Here is a 19,692-nt window from a genome sequence, read left to right as displayed (position 1 = left end):
GGTGGTCTGAGACACCTGTTCTATGATGGGGGTGGGTCTACCAAATAAGAAGGCGTGTCTGGCTCCTCCTCTGCTCTCAGTCAGTTACTGCATGAAGATAATAATAATCATAAGCTACACTAGTGCTGTGCGATATGACGACAAATATTGTGGGGACGATAGAAAAGTGTCTATCGTGCTACTTACCTTCTATCATCTCTATAGTTTCTACAGTAATTTCATCAATTATTCATATAAATATATAAAGTAGGCTATGATGAAATGTATTGGCGTGGTCACTTTGCATAAACTCGGTTTATATAGGTGATAATAAAGTAATCTTCGCAAAAAAAGCTTCATAATGTGGTTTTGCGACATGACGCTGCTTTACGTTATTTGACGGACACGCGTGGACACACCGGTTAGCGTCATGCTTTACGCTATTAAACTGCACTAAAAGGTAGTAATTCTCATTTGTGAAAGTTGGGGTTAATATCACTTTGATATAAAGTTGGAAAAAAGTAAGCAATGATATGATTTTGTCATATTTTTCAAAGAATAACTGAAAACATACTTAAATGGGGTATATCATGATATATATCGTTATCGTGATATAAAAAATTCCATATCGTGATATATGATTTTTCCCATATCGCCCAGCACTAAGCTACACTTACAGTATATAGCGCCTTACAATCAACACTCTATACAATCCTTTACACTCAATCAGCACAAACCAGCAAGAAACAGCAGCCAATCATGCACAGTATACTCTCAACCAGAATACACTGTCCAGCAATCCATATCTGACATACACACATATTCACATCACAGCAGTTATGAGTAACGCATTTCTAAATAATCATAAGTAACCCTATTCACCTGATGCAGGCAGATGCTGTTACCTTTACTCCCACTAAAGCTGGACTGAACTGAGACAGGGATGAAAAACAGAAAAAAAGAGAGAGAGAGAGAGAAAAAAGACAGAAGTGTGCCGCCCTTACCAAGAAGGGTGTCGCCATGGAAACGACACCAAGGAAAAACCCACCCTGCAAAAGCTGCGGATGTGAGTAAAATGGAGAGATGGACGGATGCATACATACGCACAAACACACACTCACACATTTATACACACACGCATACAGAAAGAGAGAGAAGCTCTTCATACATTCCAATCATACATTGCGGCAATCATGTAGCCTTCTTTCTCAGACAGTCACACTCAGACAAACGTGCATTCACACACACACACACACACACACACACACACACACACACACACACTCACACACGCCTCTGGCTAAATCCCTTTTCCGTTTGATCAGTGCACTATTGAGGGAGCCTCAATAATGAGGCTGGAATTTATAACGCTGAGCAGAGTGTGTAGAACAGAAGTGCTGAACATGTCTGCTATGCTAAGTGCTGCAGACCAGACAAATACTCGTAATTACTTTTAGATATTTACAGTGAGTTTCTTTACAGATATTAATACATATAATAACTGTCTATTGACAGATGTTTCCACCTGCACTGCCAGTTTGTGGGGCTGCTACAGTAAAAATATCACTGTGGAGAATAAGTTCTGTTTTTTAGACCAGGAGTTAGGGGTGTGACGAGATATCGTGCCACGAGATCTCGCGAGATTAAATGTGACGATATTTCTCGTCAATCTTAAACCTGTCTCGCGATAGAAAAAAAAACAGTTTAATGTGGACTTTTTAAGAGGGATCTGGCAACCCAGTAGCAGCGAGTGTGAGAGCAGTTCTCAGCAGAAGAGGAAAATGGGCGGACTGCGGTCCGGACCCAAACGTTGTCCAATGCGGACCCAAACCGATAAACTACTGAGAAGGATTTAATTGTGCGGCGCAGTAATATGGAACGCCCTTTGGGTCTTTACGTCTACATTGACGTCCGTGTTAACACGTCCAATTTGAACGTCTTAAGACGGCAAATCTTACCATGTTAACACGTTACTTTTGGACGTCTTAAGATGTCCAAACGTCTTAAGACGGCAAAATGTGCCGCGTTAACACGTAACTTTAAAATTGGGTGCTACCACTGCACTCACATCTGAGGGGGGGAATCCAAACACTGCAAAAAAGCCCCTCCAAAGACCCACCCTGACCTCGCCCCAAATTACTCTCACAGATAAACCCACCCGGCACACATGGACCATTGCGATTACAACTTCACAGCTGCGTATAAGACATGTGATGCATACGTATCCTCAGAAACAGCCTACGTAGAGCCCATGTGACCACAACGTAGAGCCCATGTGACCACAACATAAAGCACATGTGACCACAGCGTAGAGCCCACGTGACCACAACGCAAACCCTACATCAACAAGGGGTGGGTACATTTGAGGCAACCAATGGAAGTACTATCATCTAAACGTCTTAAGACGTCCAAAAGTAACGTGTTAACACGGTAAGATTTGCCGTCTTAAGACGTTCAAATTGGACGTGTTAACACGGACGTCAATGTAGACGTAAAGACCCAAAGGGCGTTCCATACAGTAAACTCACAGACCAATCACGTGTGGGGTAAGATCACCAAACGCTCTCTTCAGTCAATCAGATCTGTGCAGACGCGGTAAGGAAAAAAATAAATAAATAAACACACCGCTCCTCACGCGGTATCGAACCCGTGTTGTCAGGGTCGCGGTACCGTGGCCGTGAAAAACCGCCTTTATAAGGAGATAGGGAGCCCGAAAAAATGGGTGGAAAAATGAGAACTGGCGGAAACTAGTCACGCCGAGCGCGACAGAGAGACAGGGGATACATGTAAACAAAATCTGTCCAGAGAGGCATTTCTTCTTCTTCTTCTTCTTCTATATTTTTACATCATTCAGTTCAAACAACCTTACAGGATATAGCACTTAATTATTTAACATAATTAAATACCCCTGATATAGAAGATGCTTCTGCTACTTTTTAGTTGTATGTCTGGCTGCATTTTGGCTCCAGTGAAAACAATAAACGGTAACAGAGTGACCAACAAGACACAAACCATATATAAATACTGTAAGTAAATCCTACATGTGACTGTTTCATAGGAAGCTATACTAATCCCTTAGCTCTGTACTGTATTTAAAAATATGTTCTGTCTCTGTTTGCACTTTAAGCATAGTCTTAATATGACTGGTTATGGTTATGCATAGTTAAATTACAAGAGATTTAGGAGAAAAAAACACAAACCATAGTCTTAATATGACTGGTTGTGGTTTGCACTTATTGTTTGCACTATATAAGACCTAGAAAAGTTGTATTTTATTTTTTTATTCTTATTTCTATTCCTTATAGAATAAATGTGTGAGAGAAACCAGTCTGTTAAGTTTGAGGTATATGATTTTGTCCAAAAAAAAAAGTTTTCTTTAAAATTTTATTTTTAAATCTCGTCTTGTCTCGTTATCGTGAACCCAATATCGTGTCTCGTCTCGTCTCGTGGTATTAGTGTCTCGTCACACCCCTACCAGGAGTATTTATGTTTGCTCTGTATTAGCTATCCACACACAGCAGCAGACCACTGCATAGGTTACACCAACACTGATAATAAAAGTACAGAATAAGTTAGTTACACTTATTATTATCAAGACAGAGTTTTGAACACAATACAAAAATACTGGGGTCTTGAGGAGGTTAATTTAACTTTTACCACCACCTTCCACAGAGGACGAGCTGTGTCTTTAGTTTAAGAAAATAACTGGAACACATTCAACCAATCGTCTATACGTGTGATCAATCAACACTAGAACATCCTAACCCAGAGAAACAGCTTGGTTCTAAAGCTCCAGAAAGTCGGGTGTGCAGCGAGGTTTATACACCGACCCATCTGCTTTACTGGAGTTTCTGAACTGAGTTTCCCTCTACAGAATGATAAGAGCAGATGTTTGAACGCAGCTCCTCTTCTCTGGAAGGCAGTGGATATAATTTAGCTAGGTTAGCTTTCAAGCTAGCTCCACACATCTCGTCTATCTTTTTGTGTGGTGTGATGTAAATAGCTGTAAATAAGGTTAGATAGCCTGTAGAAATGTTGGAATAGCATAGCCACAGCAGCAGCTACTTCAGACTGCATTAACGACCAATAACAACCAATAAATGACCGACAGAATATGGTGGATAGCTAATAGCTATACTGGATGGTTGCTATTTTTGTACATGACTGAATCATTTAATCAAACTGAACATTCAAAACAAGGTATTGATATCTCAAAAACTGTGGCAAAATTACAAATGATATGGCAAAATTCTAACGGAAGAAAATAAATCAAGTAACAATTTAGTTGCAAATATAGTTACATTTACTAGTACAAATACAAATTGCATTACATCAATATTAACTGTTGTTTTTTACACTAAAGTGGATTATAAACAAATGGAAACAAAAATGATTTTGAAAAAATTGTTCATCTTGCAATAAAAAGCTTAAATACTTAATAACTTGTAATAGTGCTTGACATTATTGTTTTTAATAAGATGGGCACAGTAGATGGATGCAGTAGACGTGTGCATGTGTGTGTTTTTTTTTTTTTTCATTAAATCTGCAGTCAATCTTAAACACAAAAGCATGCATTAGCTTTTCCTCTGAAATGATTATATAATATTAAATCAACTACACTTTTGATCCTTTAGGAACAATTGTATCTGCGCACACGTGTACAGGTGTGAGAGCTGTAGATCCCTCTCTGTCTAAGAGTGTGAAGCTCTAATACTCTTAACCTCCCGCTGAGATCCAAGATCCAATCTGCTCACCTTACCGTATCAGACTACAGACAGTCCTAATAAAACATTTAAGGAACTGTATATGAACATGTGTTCGACGCAGGTATTCAACCATTTACAGCAGCACAATGTAACACAGGGTAAAATGTAAAATGTAACAATGTTTCTATGTAGTTTTTAGAGTTTTTTATGTTATTTGCATTCTCTTTTCTTTAATTAAGAACTGGCATTGCTCTCTCAAGTCAGCAAATGGTTTTCTTGGTCACTGGAGTCACTTTTAGACTAATCGCACAATCACTGTTTATTCTGATAACAGAGTTTTTAGCTTCTTTGGGATTGATCAGGGAACCACAGAGGAACAACTTGTCTCTAAGCCTATTTGGACAGGATTAGTGTTACACATGGTGATGTGGGGGAATGCAATTTTCACTAAAGTTTCTAAATGATTTTAGTCCTGTCCAAATGGGCCATATCTGTATTTTTTACAGAATAAGCACTCCTCTGTCTGGAAAGCTTTCAACACCTTTATTCTTCTGTAAAATGAGCCGTAAAAAATAATCAATTCCTTTGTATTGACCTGTGTGTACATATTCCATCATATATTGTGGAAAAGAAGGTTTTATGTTTATTCTGAAGGAGCCTGAGAAGGTGATACCTCAGGCTGTGGCAAACCGAAAAAAAGATATCAGAGGACAAGCCAAAAGACACTTAGGCTCCATTTATACAGCAGGTAAAAGTGGCCCAAATCTGATTTTAGAACCAAATCTGATATTTGTTTAAGGCTGTTCACACAGTCTCTTTAATGTGACCCATATCTGACAACTGTGTAAACAACTCCTGCTTTGTGAGTGACAGGCATGTGCAACAAAGCACTGCTTCACGTTTAGTTTCACTTTAATCCTCACCAGAAATACAGGAGCTATGAATGAGAACAAGCTGAAGCCACGTTTTGCCAAATCATTAAGAACACAGTGTGGCTGCAATTCGGAAGTGAAAAGGTCAGATTCAGCGTTTTTTTATGTTTACACTGCCCCACAAATTACTTAAGTTGGGATAGTCTATAGCCTACAAAGGTGTTACAAACATTGTCAGACTACAGTTTTATTATTATGGTATTAGGTGACCACAGTGCATAAATCCAATAGCCAATACTAGGCTTGTCACAATGTTTATGTTATGGATATATTGTGCAATATAAGGACATCTCTCAAAAATATTTTAGATTTGACAGTCTCTCAAAAATATTCAGCATGCACCCAAAATAGTACTAAATGAAATATATCTCAGTCTATGTAGGCAAAACAAAAGATGTGGATGATGAGGGGTTTTAGATGGTACCCCCAAATGTTCTGCAGCTAAGCAGAAGAACAATTAATGTCTAATCAGTGATACATGGATATATTTACCTATCAAATATCCAGAAAAGAATAAATAAATAAGTATCAGGATATAGCAAAGACTAGTTCTAAAAGTTGTATTGCTCATCTTTACCACACTTTCATTTATATGTCTGTCAGCAATGTGTACGTAATTGAGGTAGCTGTGTTTAACTGGCTGCTGAAGTGTATATGGAGGAAAGAAGAGTAGGGCAGACGTGCGTTTTGATGGCACCACTCCCAAAATCCTCTCCCAACACCAAACCCCCCCTCAATACCCATTTTCCACGGGCCTGGCAGAGGCCCTTTGAAGTGTGTATCTGGGTTGTGCTCTCTCTGGAAGCTCCTCTGGCCCAGCCAAAATGAGCAACCCCCACCAAAACGAGAATGGAAATGTGATTGCTTTTTCCGGCCCCTAATCCAACACACTCGCGCAGAACTGCCCCGAATCCGCACAACGCAAAACAACACAGTCATTAAACAGCAGAACAGAGAGAAAGCGTTGCCATGGTTTCCTTTCATGTCTTCCAATTTTTCTGCTTGATCAAAAAAAAGGGAGGGAAATCACTGAGAGATAGATAGATGAAGCTGGAATATAAAAGCGGGAGAAAGACAGAGATGGTCATAGAGACGAGAGAGAGAGACGAGAGAAACAGAAAGACAGCGAGTGAGAGTCAGATACAGAGAGAGTGGAGAGGAGAAGAAGCAAAAGAGTGACAGACAGAAACAGACAAATATATAGACAGAAAAAGGAGGGAGAGAGGCAATGAGAAAGAGTTGGCTACAGGCAAAGTGCAGAGAAGAAGCTGTTAGAGAGTAACAGCAAACAGAGAAAAGCAGAGAACGAGAGAGACACAGGCAGACAATATAACAGACAAAGTGTAAGACAGTAAGAGAGAGTAAAATACAGAAAGAGAGAAAGACAGTGAGTCAGACAGATACAGGTAGAGCAAGAGAGTCAGATATAGAGGCAGAGAGTCAGACACACACACATATATATATATATATATACAGAGAGAGATAGAGAGAGAGAGAGAAAGAAAAAGTAAGAGTGAAAGAGTTAGACAGAAGTAAACAGAAAAACAGCGAGAGAGAGAGAGATGCAGATATCTCTCTCTCTCTCATATAGAGAGAGAGAGAGATAATGAGAGAGAAGAAAATGAGCAGAGAGACAGACTGAATGACTGACAGATAGACAGAGAGATGGAGTGAGTGTAAGAGAGAGTGGTGAGACCCCGTCACTAGGCTGCAGAAGAAAGATGAAAAAGGCGAATGATTATGAAACAATGTGAATAAAACATGGGGAGCAGGAGGCAGCCTCACACAGCAGAAGAAAACACCAGATCATCATTACACACATGCTCTCCCTCTCTCTCTCTCTCACTCACACGCACACACACGCACACACACACACACATACACAGGCTGAGAACATTAAGCTACATGCAGCTTGCGAATGTGCATGATCAGATTTTCAAGGTCAAAGTTATGAGACAAAAGAAAGTCTCTCAATTTACAGAGGGCACTAAACAAGTTTGCATGAAATATCCTGTGTGTCTAAATGTTTGTGGACACCTTCTAATGAATGCATGCAGTTAAACAAGCCTTGTACACACCTGGCATTTACATGCATCCTATTGATCCAATCACAAATCACAAATGATTGACAATCCATAGCTGTTCAAACCTTTTACCCGTGTCTCCTGTGACCGCTTACTGGAGATTTCTCACATCATTTTTACTGGAGGAGAGTCTGGTTATGATAAGAGCCCAAATCGAGATTATGCACCTAATCTTTCGTGACATTAGTAATGCCCTAATGTATGAGCTTGTTATTGCAGCACGCCCAGTAGCCGGTATGGGCTTTATGGTCTTTAATGTGGGTATTGCTTTGCCGCCTGCATTCACACTACAATATTAATGTACTCTGACCACCGCTGAATGTGGTTTGAGTGATGTGAGTCCTTGAGATTCACTGTACCCTGTTCACACCTTTACTACATGCCAGCCACTTATGATCGGATTACCCAAGAATCATGTTAATGCAAGGTTTGAATAGGTGTGTGCTAGAGAAGTATAAAGCTCCCCAACATTCATCTAGTACTCTTTGGATGAGATAGGGTGGTATTCATCCAACATACTGGACTCAATAATCCTCCTGTTGCTGAATGCAATCAAATCCTCATTGCAATGCTTTAAAATCTATTAGAAAGCACTCCCTGGACCATAAGGACTGTTACTTTGGTTCAGATGTGATTGCACTGTAATTCTGTTTCTGAGTCACAGAATTATTTCCAAGCTTTATAAAAGAGGTTCATGGGTCTACACTGTCAATCTCTGGCCAAGTCCAAGGCTTCTGCATTGGCCAGCTTCTGTCAAGTCCAAATACATTTCAAATCTTCTTCTTCTTGGTTCACATTCAGTAGTAGTTAGTTAGTTTGAGTCTGTAATTCTGGATCAGCTGTCCCAATGGAAGGTTCTGTTTTTCATGTTTGCTGTGTAGCTCTGACTAAAGTAGGTACAAATCATCATTTGTTCAGACAGAACATATTTTATTGCAGTCGTTATTCAGAACAGCTGGAAGGAAAGGACAGGAAGGACATGCATTTGAACCGTCCTCAGCGCTGGAAGAGCTGGGCAAAGATCAAACAATTTCTGGAATATCCGTTTGTGGGAAGACACTCAGGTTTCTGTATCAACATTCCTCCAGCTGTGAAGATCTTAAAGGAGTAGTCTTGGCAAATGGGTCAATCCAAGTGAATTCACCATAGGCCTACTGACTGATCGTCTCAGATTTGTTTAACGTGTTCGGGAAATAATGGCAGTGTCAACAGTGGCAGAGTGCCAACAATTAGGATTGCATATTTATTAGTTTTCGAGATATCAAAACTTGATTAGTTTTTCTTAAAGCACTCATTTTAAAGTCAGCCTAAAGCCAAAACTGGTCTTTTTCTGTATTTATCTGTTTAGTTCATGGTTCTGCACTTACTAAGCAGAACACATTCCCTCTTTTGAGGGATAAAACAATTTTCTCATAATCTCCCATTGAAATGTAATTGGCCAATTCTGACAGCAAATCATATTTGTTCATTTAAAAGATTGTAGCAGCTCTGTGTGCGGCTTTTTTTGTCATGGCACTTGCAATTTCTTTTTTTTTTATAATAAGATGCCGATGCTTGTTAATGCGGTCATCGCTACATTAGTCTACCTTTTTTTACTCAAACTCACGTTTTTGTAGGATTTATAAAACTACAATCCTTGTGGCAGAAGCACAATACAGACTTTTAATCTCACTAACCAAAATTCCCTCTTCAGAGTGCATCACAAGAGCATAGCTAAGCACACAAAACAGCAAATTGTGCAGACAACTTTTAACTGTTAGCAAAAATAAACAGAAGCAGCAGCGGTATCAGCTAGAAAGCTAAACAGATCGCATTCAAAATTATTACAGTTTTTAGTGATAGATATGTAGCACAGTTAGAAGTATAGGATATTCAACAGGGAGTTCAACAGCAATTTTATATGGTTGATTCCAAAATTACAATTTCTAGGCCACACAACAACACAATAGAAACTAATGAAGACCTAAGCCTAATTTTCTAATGATCTACTGGGCAAAGTGGCATAATTTCCTGTTTGACACATTACATTCATTTTTAGGCACAGCTTGAATCTATTTCCTAAAGATGACATGATATGACAGGACAGTAGCCTGATGAACTCAGAATGCTAAATTCCATCTCTCTCTCTCGCTCCCCTGCCCTTTATCTCTCTTTCTCTCTCATGCACTCCTGTCACCCTGTCACACACAATTAAATGTGGTGCCCTCAGCACAATTGCAACAAGTGAAGCGAAGGCCCACGTGAGCTGCAGTGTCCCCGTTCCCCTCTGTAAGTGCTCTGGCCTGGGTTCGGGGGCTAATGCGGAGTGGGTCAGGTCCTGGAGCTTGTTTTTTTTTTTGCTTACAGGCATTTAAAACCATGATTCTCAACCCAGATCCATAGAGCCCTGGCATTTGAGTTATCTGGATAACTAAAGTATATATTCTGCTTTGTAGAATATATATATATCCCTACAGAGTACCAATGTACTCTCAACACGATTCGATGGATCGCTTTTATTTTCTTTTGGAAAAGCAGTGTCCATCAGACGTGCCTTGTTGTGAGCAATGGGTCCAATTTATTAAATGTGGGATATCCAATGCATCAAAAAGTTAAGCAGAGCTAAACTTAGACACATACAATGTCTTTCCTCTATCAGGAGGCAAGTGGTGTTTGGGGGATTAGTGTCTACAGCTCAAATATTCCTTTTGTAAAAAAAAACAAAAAAAAACAAAAGCTCCTCATCTGGGACCAAATTTTAGCTAATTAGGGAAGAGGGTTTCATAGTAGCCTTTAAACTGCTATTGTTCATGTGTTTGGCTAAAGACACTTAAAGCTCCACTAGGTAGGATTGAGATTTTGTGCTTGCGGGCTCCCCCTACAGTTGTAGAGTGTAATAAATGTTTCAGGCGGATAAGCTTCTCTTTCTCGTTTTCTGGCTTTCACAGACATATTTGGTCTCTTTCCAGCTTCTGCCAGAGTGTATATGTTAGTTTGTAAAGAATGAACCAGTAGTCTTTGTAGAACTGTTAGAACTAAAGGTCGGAAAGCAGGTCGCAGTTCTCGCAAGCGTTGGACACGGCCGCCTCGGAAAACATACAGAGTCTGGTTTGAGCTCAGAGGAGCTCCGCCACAGACACGAGAGCACCGCTATTCCTCCTATTACACCTCAATGCAGCGCTGCAGTGAGTTTCAAGCATAGACTGTATATAGCTGGACAGAGCATCGTCTCTCAAAAGTGAAGCCACCACAGGTCGGGCGCCCCCTGCTGTTCGGCTGCAGAAAGCTGTGTAACTCCACCCATCCCCATAGGTTTCAATGGCAAAACAGACAACTCTCAATCACGTTTTTTTCTAATATGCTGTAATTCTACCTCCATTATTTAAATGCAACAGCTAGTGTAACCTCTGCTTATATTGTCAATTTTTTATATCCCCACAGAACTTGTTTTTTAAAACGTTATTCAGCTCTATAAAAAAAAAAAGGTGTGGTTATTGTAAAAGGGCTGCTTATGGGCGGGACCAATAACAGACCGTCAGCTCCGCTCCGCCCCGCTCTGCTGCCTGTGACCGCGAGGCAGCCCTCAGGGGCGGGGTTATTTAAATGAGTAGGCTGTCTCTCCACAGTCTTTCTCCCTCCTCTGGTCTCTACTGTGCAGAATCGGGTGTCAGGATCGCCAACATGGCGGAAGATTTTGGCTTCATTTTCATTGAATGAATGGGAACGGAGACACGGCGTCCATCTTTTTTTTACAGTCTCTGGTTTCAAGCTGTAATTTTACTTCTTTAAAAAGATAAAAAATCAAGGAAATCCTACCTAGTGCTGCTTGAAACTGCTGTAAACAAATATTTGGCGAAGTGATGGTGTTGAATTCAAGACTAGGCCTGTCACAATAACTTTCTTAAGGACAATAAATCCCCCAAGAAATAAATTCAATAAACAACATTATTTTTATAGTGCCAAGAACAATATTTCATGCCACTGACACAGGCTAAGAATTGGCATGGAATAGCTGGTCACAGATCAGCCTACAAAGCATATTAATGGAAATGAACTGGAAAAAGCAGATCTTTTGAGGCAGTAACAGAGTAACAGAGGAAAACAGAACACTGGAGTGAAGCCTGCTAAAACTGATTTGTTTCTTTGAGAGCAAAGGCAAGGAGAGACGGGCGGGTGAGAAAAAGGAAGTGATAAGTGTTGGGCCGACACTGAAACAAGGACACTGCAGAGGACAGAGAGGGACACACTGAAAGGAGGTGAAGAGCAGTGAGGGACGGTGCCTGTGACTCGTTCTGACATCCATCTTGCACTGCAACACTTCAGGAACAGCACCCAAAGCTTCAAAATGTTTAGAGCGGGCTACAGGAGCAAGATTTTGAGTGTAGAAATGTTCAATGGTTCACAACCCACAACATTGTCCTTTCCAACAGTTTTTACTATATATTGTGGAACACTCTTGTAAAGCTTAGGCTTGAGCTACTGTACTGACACTGCTTCCAGCAGCAGTTCTGAAATCTATAGTGAGTAATGGAGAGGATAGGATAGTCGATTTTAATACAGAGCTTACTCTGTGAGTTTGCGTGGTTTAAGTCAAAGTCAAGTCAAAGTCAAAGTGGTTTTTATTGTCATTTCAGCTATATACAGAGTACACAGTGAAACGAAACAACGTTCCTCCAAGGACCATGGTGCACATAAACACAGTGTAGACAGAACAATAGTGCAACAGTACAAAAGTGCAGACAGACAATACAACACAATACAGACAAAGAATAATAAATAACAAGACAAATTTTGCAGTGTGCAAAAAAGACCAGGTGAGGTAGTAATTACTCTATTACACAGTGTGCAATAGAGTCCAGTGAGGTAGTAGGGTTTTTAGTGCTTTCCATTTTCTGGGGTAAGTGGGGTAAGAGTGTGTGTGCATGTACAGAAAAACCATCAGTTCAGTCTCTGCAGTTAAGGAGTCTGATGGCTTGGGGGTAGAAGCTGTTGCAGAATCTGGTCGTGCTGGACCGGATGCTGCGGTACCTTCTTCCCGAAGGCAGGAGGGAGAATAGTTCGTGTAAGGGATGAGTGGGGTCATTCACAATGCTATTATATTCGGGTTTCTAGATGCTTCAATCTAACAATAATAACATTTCTATAGCACTGGTGTCTGTCTTCCAGGGTTCTAGAAAGATGGTGGGGCAGGCCGAGTTCTGTACAGACCTGGATTTGACCGGTTCCACCAAGCATGAAGAGGCTGGTCCTTTTTTGGCCTTGCTCTCTCTGTGTGGGGAGATGGCACTCTATTATTTAAAATATATAAATTATTATTTATGTAAATACTCCTGCCATTTTCAAAGTTAGTCTCTATCTACCACACGTGCAGCATAAAGTTTTTTTTTTTTCTAGGGATGTCAGCATTAACATATGCAATTAACCTGTAAATTTATTTAGGAGTTTTAAATTGTATTTCTAATGTAATGTCTAAATATTCTTAAGACAAACGTTTGATGCTCTTTAAAAAAAGATAGAATTGATCATGAATATCAATACTATCATTATATAAGTGGCATAAAATGGCCTTATGCACTAATATCATTAATCTTAATGTCATGTCACCAGGTTTGGCTGTAATTTACTTATTTTTCAGAGCCTAGTGGCATATTAGCATTTGTATATTAAGTGGTATTTAGCAGTATTTATCAATGTAAACACAATATGATGCACTACAGTTTATGTTTATAATAATACATGGATACCTTCTCTCTATTTTAATCATGATTAATCACTGAATACTGTTGTAATAATACAATTAATACTTTTTAAGGAATTGACACCACTTAAATAAACAGTATTTTCATTTTAATTATGCCCATCTATCATTGATGATACAGTAATTTTACACAGTGATTTTAATAAATCCATTTCTAATATATTATTCTTAAGAAGAGGACAACGTGTGATTAATCTGGTTTTGTTTTTCAAATCAATCGACACCACTATTCTTTCCCTACATTTAGGAGATTTTGAGGTTTTTACGTATAAAACAACAATCGGTGTAGCCCTATACATGCCTTTCCAGCAGGTCCCCAGCATTCAGCACTTCTTGCTAGCTCAGATATGTGACCACTCAATCTACAGAGCAGCTGATGTCAATAGTGTGAAAGTTGCATGGGCATGCAGAGATCACATGGCTCAGCCTAGGGCATAGAGCAAATCGAGCTGGCATTCTGTGAATGGCTTTACACACTGGTGCTGCTGTTCCTCTTCCTAACACTGCAGGATGATGACACTCCTCGCTGTCTCTTAGTGGCGGCTGAAGCAGCCAGATGTGAGTCACCCGTCTATGTGAACCTTCCAACCTCTTTTCCCCTCACACGGACACTGATGGAATTCTAATGTGCTCTGAGCTGAGATTGATGACACGAGACGGCAGCCAATCGATGGACATCATCAGTGATCACCAGTCACGTATGTGACTCCTGTCATGTGACCGCATTCACTGCCACAGCTACACAGGGCATCGATCATACGTGGCTGCCCAATACTGCTGACTCAGCTCACCAGCCTCGGGGCATATGGGCTGTGTATGTGTGGGTTAATTTAATCATTTGCTACATTAGCAGCAGCCGAAGCTGCTATTAGTTAAAGGTACAGAGGTTATAAATGCAGAGATGGACCAAAAGACCTGATCTGGGTTCAAATGGACTGGCCACTTTCAGATCTTATAGACTGTAAAGCTGAGCTTCCACTGATAAAAGTAAACAGGTGTTATTTTTAACCAATAGAGTTGGGCAATACAGTATGTTGATGTAAACACTGATGTATTTAAAACTTTTCTAAACAAGATACAACAAATGACAATGTTGTATTAACATGACTGCTAAATGTTACAATCTGTGTACAATTCAGTTGCAAAAAAAGAATAAAAGAATGTGTATGAGTCATTTGTGTGGAAATGGTTTGATTTCTGAAAGGATGACTCTCTACAGAGTACAGTATTTAGTGAATGTTACTGACTCTTATGAATCTTATGTTTATTATAAAAAAAATACTGCATCATATAATTTCATTTAAGCATTTAGAAATGGTTTAAATGATCCTTTTCTGGCATATTAGCTATGCTAACCTAAGCTAAAGCTAAACCTTTAATTACACAATGTAACTGCTGCACTATTTAAGGTGGAATGATATTTTAACATTAGAAGCCATTTAAATGCCCTTCAAGTTTCCAGAATATTGCCCTTTAAATGTGAAAAATGCTGATATTTAGTGAGGAGATGTGTAATCTGTTGTGTTTGGGCACTTTTGGAGACTGGCTGAGTTAAGTGTAAACTGTGTGAGGGTCGATTAGTCGACAATGAACATTTAGAGTCGACAAATTTTTATAATCAATTTTTCGATTATATCGACTAATCGTTGCAGCCCTTGTAGCTGAACTGTAGGAGAAATGGATCATAAGTTTAAAAGCCAATATTTAAATCCACCCTGATTCACTAGAGTAAACTTAGACATAATTTTTACATATTTATTATAGTATATCGTAAAGCCCTTAATAATTTAGACTTTTCCACAAAACGTCCATTTTACAATTTTGACCAAAATATTCATAAGTGCCCTAACATATAAATTGGGATCCCTTTTAGTCACAGCCAATGTATATAACTTCCGTATAGATATGGAAAATATTGCATTTCCAAAGTGTCAGTTTTTAACTTTCAATGGAAATCAACATAAAAAGATTAATTCCGAGTTTGAGTATTGGTCAATTAATAAAAGAAAACACCATTTAATTCATGTCTAAAAGCATAGACAATACAAATGGAGATACAAGGAGTATGTGGAAATCTGTACATTCCCCTGTGTGAGTGTGTGTGGCTGGAAGAGTGTGTGAAATGGACAGACAGACCTACAGTGATAGGGCACTGATGTTACCCACTGTGCTGCTGATGCACCATGTCATTGGCTCGTGCCACTCTGACTGCTTTCAAAAGAGCCACCATGCTTGCACTTTGCTTTTACGACTGTTCACAAAAGACCTTACAGCTAAACCACAAAGCTTTCCTCCACATATACAGAACAGAGCAGAGAATAGCCAATGGCTGTTCCATATACAGCCAAAAAGCAACAAAATGCAGGCAAACACAGGAGTGCACACGTACACAGAGCTCAAAGTAAGCTAATGTCATAACGTAAGCTAACTTATTACAGAGGAGAGGAAACACATGACCTGCTCTGCGACCCCAGAGGATTTTATTTCTCGTGTACAGGAGGTGGAGAGGGACAGCCTAGATGTTTACATCTGTCATACATAGCTAAACCAACACACAGTGCTCTGGGAGACAGGCCTGCTTCAGTTCTAGATCACAGGACTCTCACAGGTTCTGGAATTCTCATCAGGAACACTCTCTCAAAGCACAGTCGCCAAAAAGAAGGAAAAAAACACAATGCAGAGCTCCAGGAGAAAACAGCATGAATAAACAACATGCTGCACACTCCATCTCTGCCTGTCATATGTGACACATAAGCTCTAAGCTCTACTCTCCTTCTATTCAGAATCAGGCCTGGAAGAAACATAACCATTCCCTCTGTGGGAAGAAACATCTGAACATTGGAAGAGCTGCATCAGAGAGTCAGCAGTTATTTGATTATGTTAGGTCTGAGACCACATTCATAAAGTTTCTCACAGCAAAAGAACGGATCCAGGGTCTGTTAGTAAGACCACTGTAAACAGATGAGGCCCTCGTCACATTTTACAAGCTCACAAATCAGATTCAGGGCTTGTAAATCTTCACAAAAAGCACCAAAGCACAAAAACACACAAACCAGAGGACGGCTCAGTTCTAATGATTAGAGAGTATAACACACCGCAATTAGTGGTTCTGAGAAAACATTTACACAGAAAACCAGAGAGATAAAGATCTGCATGAAGAAATGAGAAAGAGAGAAAGAAAGAGAGAGAGAGGGAGGGAATCAAAGATACGAAATGAGGAAAACAGAATTAGAAAGAATTTGAAATACAGAGACTCAGAGAGAGAATAGAGAATTATGAACAGAAAAGCTGAGAAAGTAATATATAGGGAGAGAGGGATACAGAAAGAAAGAGAGTAAAAAAGTGATAGAGACAGGGATGAGAGAGGCAGAGAGAGAGAGAGTAAGAGAGATTGATGGAGACAGGGATGAGAGAGAGAAAAAAATAGAGAGACAGTGGGAGATACAGTTTGAGAGACATTAATTTACATTAATTAAAACAGAGATTAAAACAGAAATCCAGAGAGAAAAACAGAACAGTAGTGAAAGATAGAATGTGTAAGACACACCAGTAAAGGAAGTGAGAGATACAATAATTAAGAGAGACAAATAGAGAGAGAGACAAAATGGTGGGTGGGACTGGAGTAAAATAAATGTTATTAGGTAGATATTATTAATAATCTGGTAGACACTGTCTATTAAAATGAGAAGTTTTTATTTGTTATAAGTAGCAAAAAAGTTCAAGAAAACTGTATATTGTTATTGCACAGAACATTGCATGACTAGTGCACATGTGTACATCGCAATATCGATGCTAAACCTATATATTGTGCAGCCCAAGTGGATATATAGTCTGGTGGACAAATGCTTTATAATCATCTCAAACATATTTTATAGTCACCTGACATTAAAACTCATCTCATAAAGGATGGATGGATGGATGGATGGATGGATGGATGGATGGATAGATAGATAGATAGATACATACAATGTTAGTCCTATTACAGAGATGAGCCAATGTAGTGTTAGGAGTGTTGCCCAAGAACTTCTATAAGTGCAGCACAGCATAGTCACCCAGACCGGGAATTGAACCACAGTCCACACATGCACATGATGTGCTAGCACACTGGCAGGTAGTGGTGTTATCCACTGTGCTACACCAATACACACAGACAGACAAATAGATAGACAGGGCTGCAAAGTATTGGGAAAAATACATTGTGATTATTTTGTTGATGTGATATAAAAAAAATACAGGGATTTTACCAAATTTCTCCAAAAGCCAATGACACAAGATGTCATGTTATTGATAAAGAAATTTGTGCACCAATGACTAGAGTAAAATAAATGTTAATAGGTAGATATTAGCAACAATCTGGTATAAACTGTCAGGTAAAATAAGAACAGTGTGCAAGTTTTTTTTTTTGCATTAAGCAGCAAAAGGTTTTTAAAAATATATATAAAATTGAGAGTATAAAATAACAGTGCACAAAACATTAATGATATCGATTTTAAAACTATATTTATTACAGAAACCTGACATTTAAAATCTCATCTCCGTAAAGGGGCATAGATGGATATATAGACAGACAGACTGACAGACAGACAGATAGATAAATAGATAGATAGACAGACAGACAGACAGACAGACAGACAGACAGACAGGTAGATAGATTTTTACCAAATCTCACCAAAGGTCAATGACTCAAGACTCATGTTATTAATAAAGCAATTTGTGCACCAATGACTGGAGTAAAAAAATTTTGTTAGGTAGATATTAGCTACAATCTGAATGGCACTGTCATGTAAAATGAGAAGAGTGTGCAAGTCTTTTTTATATTAAGCAGCAAAAGGGTTGTTTTTATGTAAAACATTGAGACTGCACAAAACATTGATGATATTGATGTTAAAATGATATATTGCGCAGCCCTAATAGATATATAGACAGATAAATTGACACAGAGGTGCTTTATCATCATCTTACACATATTTACAAAAACCTGACATTTAAAATTTCAGTAAAGGAAATTCTCTAATTCTCTAATTCTCTTAAACGCCTCTTCTGGATTTTACCTGAAGCCAAACGTATCACGCGGACCACTACTTAAGCTAGCTAAGTAGAAAAACTGTTTACCATTTTAACAATAACATTTATTTCGTGTTTATTAGCTAGTAAGCTAGCTTAACTAATGTATTTATTAAAACACAAACCCACAGTAAAGCCTCAGTCAGCCTCCAGTCACTGCGCCTGAACTAGCAGCAGCAGCAGCAGCTCCAGCAGGAGTCTCGGCCCCGGTGACAGGGCGAGGAGCGGTCACCATAATAAACAAAAGGTGGCGTTCTGTAACTGTGAGCCCCAGATTTGTTTATTAGCTTGTTGTTCTTAGATTAATGTATATTTTATCATTTTTAGACGGTCAGGAACGTTAGCTACGCACGCCTACCAGGTTAAATAGCTATTAATCACAAACAAATCGTTTTGTAGCTACACAACACACAACATCACACATTAATACACATTAATACATTAATAAACACCTCGTTACATTAGCAGCCACTCCTCAACATTTAATACTATGTATGAAGGTTAGCTTTAGCTGCTCAGGCTAGCGTCTCTGAATCCCTGAAGGCTGTAAACCCGATTAAATGTCGGTTGGTGTACCTGAGCAGGAGCAGCAGGCGCGGTTAGCGGTTCCTCCGCTGTCTCTCTCTCTCTCCTCTTTCTATTCTCGTCCTCTGTTTTAGGCTTTACATCGCTTCCCCGGCTCTGGTGAAGACTCCAGAGAAGGTCTGAGGTTGTGTTTAATATGTGTGAACCTCGCACTGATGCTCGCAGCTACTCTAGCCTGTGTGTGAATGTGTGTGTGTGTATAATAGCTGGGTTAGGTTATGTATGTGGTTCTCTGGCAGCAGCAGCAGCAGCTTCGGCCGAGGCTCTTCTGCGTCGCTTTGCGTTCTGCGCATGCGCACAGCCTCTTCACAGCCTCCACCGCCTACCAATAATAATAACAGGAGCGATGCGCCACACTGGTCCAAACACTAGCTAAAGCCTAGATTTTTTTTAGTTACCGCATTTCTACATTAATTTACTAATTAGAATAGCGTATACTTATATATCAGTGTGTTATAAAACATTTTTTTTAATAATAATAAAAAATAATAATGCAATTCAACTGTTTTTTATTACTGCATTTCTACATTGTTTTACCAATTAAGGCAGTTTATACTTATATGTCAGTGTGTTATAAAACATTTATTTGTTCATAAAACAATATA

General features: G+C 39.3%; 1 protein-coding gene across 4 annotated transcripts in view; it reads right to left on the bottom strand.

The window, feature by feature from the left end:
- Positions 1-19,363, bottom strand: part of zgc:109889 (WH2 domain-containing protein) — a 55,740-nt gene extending 36,377 nt beyond the window's left edge. For 3 of the 4 annotated variants that reach the window (XM_022678537.2, XM_022678540.2, XM_022678538.2), the window contains exon 1: positions 19,079-19,363. The gene's annotated coding sequence lies outside the window, so the exon portion shown is untranslated. Of the gene's footprint in view, positions 1-983; positions 1,159-19,078 lie in introns of those variants that run through there. The other variant, XM_022678539.2, reaches the window with a different exon arrangement.
- Positions 19,364-19,692: the final 329 nt, after the last annotated feature.

The sequence above is a fragment of the Astyanax mexicanus genome, chromosome 8 (genome assembly GCF_023375975.1).
Source record: "Astyanax mexicanus isolate ESR-SI-001 chromosome 8, AstMex3_surface, whole genome shotgun sequence".
NCBI lineage: Eukaryota > Metazoa > Chordata > Actinopteri > Characiformes > Acestrorhamphidae > Astyanax > Astyanax mexicanus.
Note: the sequence above shows the minus strand (reverse complement) of the source record. Positions and strands in the feature narration are given on the sequence as shown.